Source organism: Gadus morhua, chromosome 19, assembly GCF_902167405.1.
Source record: "Gadus morhua chromosome 19, gadMor3.0, whole genome shotgun sequence".
NCBI classification, from domain to species: domain Eukaryota; kingdom Metazoa; phylum Chordata; class Actinopteri; order Gadiformes; family Gadidae; genus Gadus; species Gadus morhua.
In genome coordinates this window covers 21,063,757-21,076,185 of record NC_044066.1, presented here as the reverse complement: position 1 = coordinate 21,076,185, position 12,429 = coordinate 21,063,757, and the positions used below count along the sequence as shown (strand labels likewise).

At 45.2% G+C, this 12,429-nt stretch overlaps 1 long non-coding RNA gene across 1 annotated transcript in view; it reads right to left on the bottom strand.

The window, feature by feature from the left end:
- Positions 1-9,180, bottom strand: part of LOC115532536 (uncharacterized) — a 42,971-nt gene extending 33,791 nt beyond the window's left edge. The window contains exons 1-2 of the long non-coding RNA XR_003974061.1: positions 8,827-9,180; positions 8,260-8,343 (exon numbers count right to left, since the gene is read on the bottom strand). This is a non-coding gene — a long non-coding RNA (uncharacterized LOC115532536). The remainder of the gene's footprint in view (positions 1-8,259; positions 8,344-8,826) is intronic.
- Between the last annotated feature and the right edge of the window lie 3,249 nt (positions 9,181-12,429).

Here is a 12,429-nt window from a genome sequence, read left to right as displayed (position 1 = left end):
TGACAGGATCTGCAGTCCTAGCAACGTAAACCAATTTGATTCAAGTCACAGGTGTGAACACCAGGACTTTCGAAACTGACACGCATGCCGAAGGACAAACGCAAGGACAGGACAGAAGACGGGCAGGAAGATGAGGTCCAGCAGAGCAGGAATGACGTGGGATAGGACTTAAACCCTGGGGTGTGACATGGGGGTTGTCTGTGCGGTGAGGGCACTAGCCAGGTGGGAGGGGCTCAGCCGGTAGAAGGGGTTGTCAGTTTGATCGCTGGCACCTCCTAGCACAGTGTCGCGGTGCCCCTGAGCCAGACGCCTCACCCTAACTGCTCCCGGCCTGCTGGCTGTAGCCATGCGTGGTGGGCTCCGCCGTCGGTGGGTGAATGTGTGGATGAATGGGAGGTACGCGCTGTAAAGCGTTTTGAGAGGACACTGGTCACAAAATGTAAATGCAGTACATTTAACATTGACAACTCGCTAATAGGCTGAGTCACTTCCGCGGAAGGAGAAATATTATAGAATACCAACGGAGACACAAATGCAGGACACAACATATCGGAGGATTTAGTGCGAGAGCAGGGGTAGCCAAATATTAAATATCCGAGAGGAGTGATCTCATCGTGTCACAGCACATTTTCAATCAACCAGATCCATGGCATAAAAGAGTGCTCAGAGTAAAAATAACCATTCGTCAGAGTAACCATGGAAACCATCAATCACAGCACAGAGGGTGAGATAAACGGCACGTTTCAGTCGGTGACCGTCGAGGACAAAGGGAGAGCACGAGTTTTATGTTTTCGTCGAGACCTCATTAAATGGAGGTTGAATCGAAGAGGAGGACTTCAATGCACATTTACATTGCGCTCATACGTTGCTCTTATATTTTGCGTCATAGGTCCAGATGCAATTTCCAGTACCGTGTGCTAATTTAGCAGACAAATCTGTCCAAAAGGTATAGGTCATTCAGCAGCAGATATGGGGTCAGGATATCTTACTCAAGGAGGCCTATAGCTAAGACTGTGACGTTGGGGTTGGAACCGAGAACCTTTGGGCTTTGATTCCATCGCCCTTACCACGATCACATCCTACTATTTCTATTTATAACATGTCATAGAAAACAGACATAGCCTTAGCAAAAATCCAGAGCTAACTAAAGAGATATGGTGTGAACAATAGCCTCATCGCTCTAGCTAAGATGGCATAAATGTTACAAGACATTTTTCCAACCATACCCATCTACTTTTATACCGTTTTATTCACAATATACCCAAATGCATCAGCCATAACGTGTCAATGCTATATAATGGACGACTTTATTCTGAAAATAGTTTCTCCTGAGACATTTGTTGTTATCCTTGACAAGCAAGTTTGATGTGACATTGCTACAAAACAGCGTGTTTAGCTGGGACACACACACACACACACATGCAGGTGTCATGGTTGCAGCCTTTGTTCAAGTCACTGACATTTTAGGAGAGAGGAGAGTATGTGAAAACTAGCTGACATTTGTGCCAAGGGAAAGACTGAATGTGCGTGTTTTGTTTTGGTTTAACGACATGAGGCATGCCCGTGTGTTTCTGGTTCAGTGCGTGTCTGTGTGTGTGTACATGCGTGCGCGCGTGCGTGCGTGCGTTAGTCAGACGAGAAGAAGGAAGTGAGAAAGAGAAGTAATTACTTCCAGTGTCCTTCTCTCATCACACCTTCATTCCTCTCCTTAACTCTCTCCTATAACATACAATCCTAATGGAGGCTGGTGTTTATTGGAAGCCTATTCAAGCAGCACACATTGTGCATTTGCTTCTAGCCTGCAAACAGCCAGCGTTTAAATTGCTGTAACATTTTTTGTTTGTGTTGCATAGATAAAATGTTCAATTTGATAACAAATGTTGTATTTATTATCTTAATCCATATATATTCTATACATTTCATGATATTGAAACATACAAATCAAATAACATAATAATTAAAAGACAGAATGTAATGGCACAAAAATATACAATATCGGTTATGCCAACAATATTTAAAGAGTGAATGGTTCATTAATCGTGAATTAAAATGGTGCAGGAAGAAGCATGTGCTAGACAGCGCTTGCCTGTCTGCCGCACATCTATACAAAGGGACTTCCTCTTTGTGGAGTAAAACCTTCTGCCGTATGCAGGCCTTAATGGCCATGCCCGGGCAGCATGTTAATAACAGTGGAAATTTCTCCCACTAGATTCTCCTTTGAACGCAACGAATGGTTTTGCGAAGGAACCGAATGAAAACACATCAACAACAACAGCAACAGACATATTGTATGTCTATAAACATAAGTGCAAAAATAAACTTTTGTTGTTTACAGAGCAAAGCTATCTCGGTTTTATGGAGCACTTACAATAATATGGTCAATATTTTTAAAAAGGAAGGCCATAACAGGATAATTCTGCTTTATTTTGATCTCCCTTTGTTTGTTACATGTCATACACACAGGTTTTTTTTATTTACTAGGTTTACACATAGGGCGCACATTTAAAACAAAAAGTAATTAGTCTATTATACAATCTTTTTCATACATTTCTATGCATATATTACTATAATTGACCCAAAACTATTTGACATATTTCAAAAAAGTTGTAATCAGGAAGGCCGTATAACCAGGATGAGAGGCAGCAGAAGGTTTCTCTTTGATTCAAGCTCAATAAAGGGTGAATAATTAGCCTGGCAGCCAACCTTCCCAGCTCTCCTATATGGATTCCATCGTTTGGTGCCAGACCCTCTAAATCAATAGCAGAGCAGGGAGGATCAAACGAGGGTACAAGAAAACACACAGCCACACTTTTTATTATAAAAAGTAAAGTCAAGCCTTTAACTCGAGAGCAGCAGCAGGCCTCTCCATCACCCTCTTAAAGATATTGCTTGTGGATGGCAACCTGCTGGCAGAAAAGCCAGGCCCAAGTGCCCGTGGAAATCGCTCCAAGAGCAGTTTCATGAAGCGTCCGTGTGTATTTAAGTGGATTGAAAAGCACTTTTACAAATTGAATCGAAGGCCCGTGTTGGGGATGCATGTTGCGGTCTGTATCGCCTTACACATTAGACAATACAGCACCGACAGCAAAGGCGCCGCTAAGAACCCTGGGATATGTCCCCAAGAAAATGAGTTTTTACACGCTCACGCACTCACTCATACACGCCCGCCCGTGCGAACACACACACACACACACACACACACACACACACACACACACACACACACACACACACACACACACACACACACACACACACACACACACACACACACACACACACACACACACACACACACACACACACTTCAATGTGGCATTTCTTCATGTACTGGTGTTCTATTTACACACACACACCGTTTCCCTATACACTAAAGTGTACCTGAATTAATGGATGGCCGCATGTGGCTGAATATTTGAATACGATTCACAGCATGAGGCCAGGACAGATAAGCATCGCGGATCTACCAACTCTGTCCTCAGTTCAGCTCCTTTCATGCAGCTGGAACCCCTTAACCTCAAAATTAAAGGGGACATATTATACCACCAGGTGTGAGCGTGATTAGCCTTACAAGCTGTTTCGAAAATCTGCCCCATATGACATCACTAGTGGGCATGTCTACCTAGATGTGTGCTGGATAGATCAGTCTACCAGCCTACCCAGTGGACTGTAGTAAACTTTGCTCATCTATCCAGCAAAGATCTAGGTGGACACGCCCACTAGTGATGTAATATGGGGCAGACTTTCGAAACGGCTTGTAAGGCTAATCACACTCACACCTGGTGGAATAATATGTCCCCTTTAAGACCCATTTGACTTAAGATCTGTGAGAATTACAGACTCACACTAGCTCGCTGCCATTTTGAAGGCTACACAACTGTATGCCAATATGCTGTATGCTAAATACGTATGCTATGACCTTATATTTTCAACAACACTAAATTCTATCCTAATCTTTGCTGGATGCTATGCATGTAACTATGCTAATATACTGTATGCTATATACTGTATTATACTATATTCTGACTGGGAACCGAAAGGTTGCTAGTTCGAGTGTCGAGGTGTCCCTGAACAAGACACCTAACCCCCAACTGCACCTGACGAGCTGGCTGTCGCCGTTGTCGGTGTGTGAATGTGTGTATGAACGGGCGAATGCAAGGCAATAATGTGAAGCGCTTTGAGTGGCCGCTGGTTAGAAAAGCGCTGTAAAAATGCGGTCCATTTACCATCTACTATATTAAACCATGCTCACTTTAAGTACTTCAGCATTCATGTAAAATAAGATGCAAGATAAGAACACGGCTATTTACCGTACGATACAGCATGACTAGGAGGTGCATTGTACTGGGGGACACTGCAGTCGTACACGGACACAGCAGAAAGGCAAAATGTGGAAACCAGTTATCATAGCAACCCACATTTCTTTGGCCGCCGCTACCACTGTAACTCCCCGACTCCCCCTCCTCCCCTCCCCCCCCCCCCCAGTCATCACACGCCCCCCCCCCCCACACACACACACACACAATCCCCCTCCCCCGGCACGTCAACACAGTTTGCTTCCACATCAGCTGCTACCTTTCTCCCCCCCCCCCCCCCCACCTTCACACCCCTCACCCTCACAGCCCCCCCCCCCGCCACAGGAGGGCCGTGTCTGTCACAGCTTGCGGTGAAGAGAACAATCATGCGGCTGTGCTATAGCAACAGATGGGGACCCTGGCTCTCCCTCTCGCTCGCTCTCCGGGTCTCTCTCTCTCTCTCTCTCTCACTTCCATTCTCTCTCTCGGTCTCACTTCCCCTCGTTTTCTTCCGGTGTCTGCATCTCTCTCCCCCCCTCCTCTTCATGTTGGCACAGTAGGCTTATACAGAAAACATCCCCCCCCCCCCCCCCCCCTTCCGATGTCAAGGTTAAATTTCTCGAAAATAAACCATTTCTGAAAATCAGACGTGAATCTTATTTGAATCCACGAGACAGCTCCGCGTCCCAAAGAATAACGCGTCGGAAGGGGGCGGACGGGACGGAACCGAATTACATCCTGGCTCTGGCGGAGGTCGATACGATTAATAACCCTGGCTCCCTCCGACCGCACCACGAGTGTTACCTCGCTCTATAACGATTATCCCCCCGCCTCAATCACCACCTGGACGGGCCCGTGTGTACACTGCAAATCTTGACACATCTCCGAGGCCGGTACGGGTGTGATGCCGGAGAGTGTGGAGGAATAATGAGGGTTATCCACAGGATTGTGTGACCTTGTTTTTTTCTTTCTGCCATGATGCTTTCATCATCTGCTTCAATGTTCTCTGTATTTTACACATATCTGTTATGTATGAAGGGGTGGGGGGGGGGGGGGGGGGTAATGTGCAGCGAGCCGGTCGTTAAGGGGCAATAAACCCCCCCACAGGGTGATGCATGACCGGGCTGGAGTCACCCTGGAGCAGCGATTCATGATAGATTACCCCCCCCTGATTATTGCCCAGCTACTTACTGAAAGATATACACAATATGAGGCAAAATATAACCACAACAAAAGAACAACAGTTTGTGTTTTATGATTTCATTGCCTCCACTAAAATGGTTTGATGAATGCCGCCAGTTGGATATAGCTTCCATAGCAACATTCTGTTGCTATCGACCACTGAATGCCATCAATTACCAATCAGAATGCAGTATTCGTCAGGGCAGTGTAATCAATATTTAGGAATACATAGAAAAACATTGTCTTTGTGTATTTTGTTGCATATCTCTCCAGTTGTATCAAGACAAATTCATTGTAGACCTTAAGGGTAACTTAATTAAAAATCCCATTCAGATTTTTAATTGAAAAAAATGGACAACAAAGTAAAATTGACTGAACACTTAAAAAATGACAGAAAAGAATGAGCGTCAGCAACACCTGTAGCCGTGTAGTTAAATGTCATGATGGAAGCAATAATGTCGTGCATTAGTAATATTTGTTGGTTGTCAGTATCCATGGAATAATTTGGCTGAGCCGGAAAGCCTATCTTTGTAGCGGGGTCCTATCTGACTCTTACACACACACCTTATCCACTCTTGACCTTTACTTCCTCCATCAGCCCGTCTCTCCACCTTGGGGGGGGGGGGGGGGGGGGGGGGGGGGGGGGGGTGTGTGTGTGTGTGTGTGTGTGTGTGTGTGTGTGTGTGTGTGTGTGTGTGTGTGTGTGTGTGTGTGTGTGTGTGTGTGTGTGTGTGTGTGTGTGTGTGTGTGTGTGTGTGTGTGTGTGTGTGTGTGTGTGTGTGTGTGTGTGTGTGTGTGTGTGTGTGTGTGTGTGTGTGTGCACAAGGCATCAATATGTCTTTCAGCAGCTCTGAAACCAATCAATGTGGGCTTATCGGGATATGGTGCTGTCCTATTATCTGCCTCTATGGCATGTCCAGCCATAGAGGCTGGACATGCTGAACACAGACTGTAAATAGAGGCTGGACCTGCTGAATTCAGACTCTAGATAGAGCCTATTTATGCTGAATAAAGGGTCCAAATAGAGCATGGACATTCTGAATAGAGACTAGTCTAGATAGAGCCTGGACATGCTAAATAAAGGCTCTAGATAAAGCTTGTATATCCTGAACATGCCAAATACGGACTATCTAGACCAGAGTCTAGATAGATAGAGGTGGATATAAGGCTTCCATCTAGGGGTTGGACAGTCTCAGGTTTGACATGCTGAACCCAATCTGCAGCTACAGGCTGGATATGTCCCTGCCTATATTCATCCATGCGAGCTTCACAAATTAATATTGTGCACGTCCATCTGCCTGTAGAGTGTGTGCGTGTGTGTGTACAATGTGTACGGGTCTATTTCTACTGTGCCTACTAATTATAAATTCAATTTTGCACGATTGAATTTCCCAATTCCGTTCTTCCTTCAAAAACCCCCAAAAGCTTCTCTATTGGCTGACACAGTATTGCTATAGTAATCTCCACGGAAACGGCTGAGCGCGATGCCATCGAGATTCTGCAAGTGTGCCCGTGTTTGTTTACGTCTGCACCCACGACGCAGCCCACGGATGGATTACTGGGGGGAAATTAGACAGAATAGCAATGAGCCCGCTTTGTGGGTATTTACGCTTTCTAAATTTCATTGACTTGAGATTTAAAAAAAGCCTTGATAGTCCATCAGCGCAAGACAACACTGACGCAACACATCGGAGCCTCTTGATGAAAATCAGATTTGATAGTCAGCAGATCTACCAGGCTGTCCCACTGGGACGCGCCCACATCCAGGGCAAACTAATTGGATTTTCAATTAAGCCGGAAGAGGGAGGAGGAGGAGGAGGAGGGTGGGGCCCGATGTACGGCTCCGCCTCTTGCTGTAATTAAAACCTCGGCATAGGATAATTAACAGAGACGAGGGAAGGAGTGAGCGGGAGGAGAGGAAACGGATGGAGGATGAGGGATGAGCAGCATTGAAAGCCGGGCTGAGAGATGGATAGATCAGGGAGGGGATGAAGGGAGGGAGAGAGAGAGAGAGGGATGAGGAGAGCAACAGATTAAAGTAGAGGGCCGCTTCAAGCCCCGAGAGGAACGAACGGATAAATTGAAGTCTCTCTCTCTCTCTCTCTCTCTCTCTCTCTCTCTCTCTCTCTCTCTCTCTCTCTCTCTCTCTCTCTCTCTCTCTCTCTCTCTCTCTCTCTCTCTCTCTCTCTCTCTCTCTCTCTCTCTCTCTCTCTCTCTCTCTCTCTCTCTCTCTCTCTCTCTCTCTGCACACGCATAAATTTGATGCGAAAAAAATAGCAAAAAGTCTTGTGTTCAGGCAGATTACTGAGGGGGAAAGATTGATGCGAAAACAGTGACTCAGTTGACACCAACACACTACTTAGGCATCTCCGTGCGTCTGGTGTGTCAGCTGCTGTCAATGACTCATGTTATTGGTTTGACGGAAGGTCAACCCAAGCTTTGTCCCTCACTTGTTTGACATTTCACTGCGTGTCATTTATCAGAAGCCTTCCTCCAAAGTGACAGGCGTCACAGTGAACCCTAAGACGTGTAATCAAGGAGCAGGTTGTCAGAGCTCCTTGCTCAAGGATGCCTACAGGTTAGGCAGCGGACAGAGGGGGAATCAAACCTGCTCCCATTTTATTTCAAAGACAACACGCCTTGCCTTCCTAATAGGACATTTCTTTAAAAAAATATATCTGGATATTAGGAGGGAGCCAACATGTTTGGTGTGTGTGTGTGTGTGGGGGGGGGGGGGGCTCGTGATGTTTTAGGATTTAATTTGGCGATTGCGAGTACTTACCGCATGCTTTCAAAGTGGAACAGGCCCCTGCGGTGTTGTCTGATGTAGTGCCCAGCTGCCTGGTCCAGGGCAGGTGCAGGTGTTCTGAGGTATAACAAGTAGAGGAATTCAAAATAAAAGCGCGACAAGACAATCCTTAGTCATCCTTTGCCTTTTGTCAAGTCATTTATTTTGTCACTTTTAATGCACACCGAGGGTGTCCCTTAGTGGCCCACTTTCAATATGAAAATGTAGCGTTGAAAAGGATTTATATATACACAGGGTATAATGACAGGCGGTATTGCCAATAAAAGCCGGTGAATAGGCTTCAGGAAAGCCAATAGGGGATATTTGTTTATATTGAGTTGGAGGCGAGCAGAAGCAATCACTTTTGAGAGACACAGAGGCACAGGAGTAAAGCGTCCTGCAGCGTTATGAACCAGGTGTCTGTGTATGTGTGTGAAACACACACAAATGACAATTTGTCATGCACCATTTGTCATTGACAAATAAGAAACTTGCGCCCACGCGAGCGCGCACACATACACAACAGTCACTGTTAACATTTTACAAAAAGCAAACACTTACCCAGATGTTCCCCAGAATATTTCCAAGAAGGCATTGCTGTACACGTCATGTGACACCAGGAGGTCATTCGACATACATCCACAGAGGACATGTTGGTTATAGAGATGAGGTGAAGAACTCACTCTCGACCTAAGAGGGCGACCATCCAGTTGACTGAACTTCACTCTATTTATCTAATATCCAACATTTACAGATCTTTCCAGAATGCGGCCATGAAAACAAATAAAATACTGAATTATAACCTCTGTGTGGCATAATTATTATTATCCATTTTGTGAGTATGTTCGGAGATGGCTGGTCCAACCTGTGCAGATTGATTGCTCAATGCACAACAGGTGTGCAGCCTCACCGAGGCCCAGAGTCCAATCAGACTTGGCCAATAGGCTGCTTACCCAACCATCATCCACACACACTCCCACAATGTTGAAGTCATGTGATTCCTGTGATCCTGGAATATGTTACTCTTTGTGATCCTATAACTTGCTACTACCAGGCTTGCTACTTTTCACTTGAACATAATCAGGTTGATTTCTTTAAACACAGCGTTAAACAGAATCACCCTCAAGGCCTTTATGAAAACAAGATAGTTTAATTCAGTCTGTTCATTAACATATAGGTATTAAGAAGAAACATTTATTCATTCAAAGGTAGCTAAAGGTAGAACGCAGCCAGAGGGATCCAAACTGAAACCTTTCAAACTGGCAGTCTAACATCAACCAGCAGGCAGACTATCCTGCCCAGTCTGACTGCATTTGTGTGCTGTTTGTGATGCGGTCACACACGCGCGGTCACACACGTGCACGCATACCCATCCGCCCACCCACACATCCCCCACCCCCCCCCCCCCCCACACACACACACACAGACACACATACAGGAGTGTAAGTGCACTCTCTTCAGTGAGCAGACACGACGTCGTGTGGCTCAGTCGAGCGTTCTGCGTTCCGCTCCCCGATGACCTAAATGAATGACAGCACAGACAAAAGCTTGAGAGACAAACCATCAAATATTACACCCCCCCCCATCGCTCCATTCTCTCCTCAGCACTACCCCCCCAAGGTTCGAGATTCTGCATTCAATACACAACGCACACCCGAATGCATGATGAAAGTCAAACACAAACACAATGGATGCTTTTTCACCAGCCCTTGACTAGGGACCACAATGGAAATAAGCCTTCAGGCTTTATTCTGTAATCCCTGACTATTTATGTATTTTATTGTATGACACAGAGGGCTTTTCATATTTTCTATCAAAATGGTCAAATAAAATCAATCAATCAATCAATCAATCAATCAATCAATCAATCAATCAATCAATCAATCAATCAATCGATAAGGGTGGCAGAGAGAAACACATACAAGTCTTTTTTTTATCTCCTTCCTCATTTCAACCTGCTCTCAGATGCCGATGTCTGAAGAATCTGCGGACATACTCGGTGAAAGGTGTCCAGCTTGGCATTAAGTGGTTTGTGAAGACAAAGGCCTCCCAAGAGGGGTTAGCAAACTGAAACACAACAGACACACACTCGTCCAACACACCACCAGTGTATTCAAATGCCAAAAAGCACACCTTAAAGAGGCAGAGCATCGATGTTCATTCAAGTGTATTTTCCGGTTCATTTCAACAGTGGAAAAGAAAAATTTATAGACTGTGATTGGCCGAGCGCAAAGAGACAATCCCACTGATTGGATGAGCAGAGTGATCGGGGCGTCGGCCGGCCGCTCACCCGTGGTAAATCGTGTCCGCATGATTGAGAGGGGCCGCAAGATGGCTAATGGACATGCGGTTGACGTTCCGACCCAAAGCGCCACATTTTGACAGGCGCCATCTTATACATAAACATAAGGCAGTGATGTGGCGTGGATTTGATGGATGCTGGGGTGTACGTGTTGGGGTTTGTGTGGCTGCATTTGTGCATTTGTCTGAGTGTGTGTGCGTGTGCGTGTGTGTGTGTGTTTGATCGCCTTGTGGAAGTGTCAGTGTGTCTGTACTGTTTGTGTGTGTGTGGCTGCATTTGTCCCTTTGTGAGAGTGTGTGTGTGTTTGTGTCTCTTTGTGTGTGTGTGCGTGTGTGGGGGCTATGAACTTGTGCCCATGTCAGTGTGTGTGTGTACTGTTTGTGTCTGCTCTTTGTGCCTCTTTCTAAGAATCAGAATAAAACGAGAGCGTCGGCGGAGGGTGAGGAGATGAATACGAAACAAGGCGGGAGAAGTGAGAGAGGCTTTACAGACGAACCTTGTTTCAAGGTCAGACGAACTTCTCTTGCTTAAAGTGTTCCACGCCACGGATGCATTCAAGAGAAAGCACTGTCTAGACTGTCTATTCAAAGAATATGTTCAATCAATGCGAAAAACTAAAAACAAAAATCTGAAGTAAGATTAGTCCATCACTGCACTGTTTCAAAAGTCCTCCATTGTGAGGTCCTCGTTGAAATACTTAATTCCTCCCTTCAATTAGTTTTGTGCAGAATGACGTACATAGTCAAAGGAAGGATTTCAGTTACTGTTTCAAGGAGTCCTGAATGACGATCGATTGGGGCGCTGGTACTTAAAGTCGACTAATCCAGAGTGAAAACTCCCCTCTTCTACCGTCTCTCCGACTGGCAGTTTACTTACAACGGTTTGTCTGAATTATGCATTATGCCGACCGCGCGACTGGACACATTTGAATGTTTTAAACGGCAGCCATTAAAATGTATGAGAGCACCACAGGGAGAGGAGTAGAGAGAGAGAGAGAGAGAGAGAGAGAGAGAGAGAGAGAGAGAGAGAGAGAGAGAGAGAGAGAGGAATAAATAAAAACATAGAAGAAGAGAGTGTGGCACTGAAGGCATAAACAGGGAAGAGGATGATGCTCGGAGAGCTTAACGTTTTACAGTATATCCACTAAGATCACCTCTTTAAACCTCTTTAGAACACTACTATTGAATGTTTTTTGGAAATTCTGTGGCTTAGTATTGCCCCAAACAATACATTGTGTTTGTGTATGGGTATGTTGCATTTGTAAGTAAATGTGTGTGTGTGTGAGTGTGTGCATATGATGTGCATGTGTGTGTGTGTGTGTGTGTGTGTGTGTGTGTGCATGTGCGTGGAAATACAACAACAGTGCATGATGAAATGCTACATTGAATACATTTTAATTCCATACAGAGCCAGGAATATCTTTAAGTACGGCTAGGATTCATACCAGCACATCCCAGATTAAACAATGTTTGACAGTATAACACAGAATGAGTCATCCCATGAAAGATGATTTAAGATGTATTCCGATTTGACTCCACTAAATCAAGTCTTTTTGTTTTGTATTTTGTCTTTTTGCTCTACTTTAACTTTGCTAGTAAAAGACTCGAAGAGCAGAGCTAAAAATAAAGCGTTTGACACGTTGAGGAAAGCAGGCATTATTCTGCACTGCTCCTAGAAAGCCGGATACATTGTGTTTCTGCAAGCTCATGTCAACCTGATAACAGGGCGGCAGACTCGTGCAAACAAACGCTGGGTACTTTGTGCCCAGGAAACTGGGACGGTTTGGGAGGATGAAACAAAGACAACGTTAGATGGACTTTCAGCAGGTGGATAATTAAAGACCTCCACTGTCAAAACAGAAG